Source organism: Xyrauchen texanus, chromosome 4 (genome assembly GCF_025860055.1).
Source record: "Xyrauchen texanus isolate HMW12.3.18 chromosome 4, RBS_HiC_50CHRs, whole genome shotgun sequence".
Taxonomy (NCBI): domain Eukaryota; kingdom Metazoa; phylum Chordata; class Actinopteri; order Cypriniformes; family Catostomidae; genus Xyrauchen; species Xyrauchen texanus.
This window is the reverse complement of record NC_068279.1, coordinates 42,148,759-42,150,368: the sequence shown is the minus strand read 5'-3', so window position 1 is coordinate 42,150,368 and position 1,610 is coordinate 42,148,759. Positions and strand designations below refer to the sequence as shown.

Here is a 1,610-nt window from a genome sequence, read left to right as displayed (position 1 = left end):
GTACAGTGGATGAACTGGTAAAACTTGGGCATCAACTAGAAAAAGACTATGTTCATCAGCTGCATTATGAAGGGCGGACTATGACTTCATCTATACCACCCAAACCTACCCCTAACCGTCAAATGGAAAGACCTGCCGTCCAATGCTGGAGATGTAAAGGTCAGCATTCCCCTGGAAACTGTCCACAACACTCCTTCACCTTTCACATCGACTCAAAATCCTGCAGGAAACAAGCGAAATTTTCCAGCACAAAAAACAGGAGCACCATCAAATAACACCTTGTCTGTCACACCTCCATTCCAGCCATCTACAGGGACTGCATCTTTTACTTCTAAATGTGAGAGTATACCTCAACAGTTGGTTGTCCCGATTACCATTGGCGGATGGACAGGAAAGGCTATAGTCGACACCGGTGCAAGCTACACTCTGTTACACGAGAGCTTATGGACAGAGCTTGCATCCTCTGATCCACTCCGGGCATGGGCCCTTGGTCCACTCTACTTGGCAAATGGTGAGACCGCTGTGCCTATAGGATGGACAAATATCAAAATGACACTCCATAACCAAGTTTTTGCCCTACCGGCAGCCATCCTTTCTACTAAAACTCTAGCATACTCCGTGGTCTTAGGATTGGATTTTATATTCACCAGTGGTCTTCAGATCAATGTAGCAGATGGAGAATATTCCTTCAAGTCAATTCCCAACAAGAATTATCCTTTTCAGCCTGGACGAGCTAGTATTCCCGCTAGATGTATCCAGCATCTGGAAAAGAAAAACAACATAAAAATGCAGAGCTGAACTCTCACCTTGTTCAGTTCTATTCCCCCACAGCAAATGCCACGGGTGTTGTCCCAGTCAACAGATAATCTGGATGAAAAAACGTTAATTAAAACCTTGGTAGACACAGCACACTTACCACCCGAGAGGAAGTGCCAACTGCTCCACCTCTTAGAGAACAATCCTCAAGTCTGTACCCTCCAGCTCGGAAGAACAAAAGTACTCCAGCATTGTCTTTATACTGTCCATCCTGTACCCATCAAACAGCGTCCCTACAGATTGACACCAGAGAAACAAGATGTGGTACAAGAACAAGTTAAAGAAATGTTGAAGAATGGTATCATAGAACCATCACACTCTGCTTGGGCCTCACCTATTGTCCTGGTCCCAAAGAAAGATGGCAGCCAGAGATTCTGTGTAGACTATAGGAGGGTCAATGCTGTCACTGAGAGAGATGCCTATCCTCTGCCTAATATCACAAAAATATTGGAATCCCTCTCTGGTGCAGGTATATTCTCCAGCATCGACCTCAACAGTGGGTACTGGCAGGTGACGATGGAACCAGAGAGCAAGTCCAAGACTGCATTCATCGCTCCATCTGGGTTATACCAATTTAATGTCATGCCATTTGGGCTGAAGAATGCTCCAGCGACATTTCAGCGACTAATGGAGACTGTCTTGGGTGAACTGCGAGGAAGAATGTGTTTTGTGTATATTGATGATATTATAATTTATTCACCATCTGTCACCCAACACTTCTATGATCTTCAGACTGTCTTCGACCGATTGCACACAGCCGGTTTAACCATAAACCTGAAAAAAGTAAATTCTGC

At 44.8% G+C, this 1,610-nt stretch overlaps 1 long non-coding RNA gene across 1 annotated transcript; it reads right to left on the bottom strand.

Annotated features, from left to right (window-relative positions):
- Nucleotides 1–432: 432 nt before the first annotated feature.
- LOC127636475 (uncharacterized) lies at nucleotides 433–994 on the bottom strand. Its single transcript, XR_007969611.1, has 3 exons — nucleotides 917–994; nucleotides 648–762; nucleotides 433–526 (listed from the first exon to the last, which is right to left on the bottom strand). It is a non-coding gene; the product is annotated as an uncharacterized LOC127636475 (long non-coding RNA).
- Nucleotides 995–1,610: the final 616 nt, after the last annotated feature.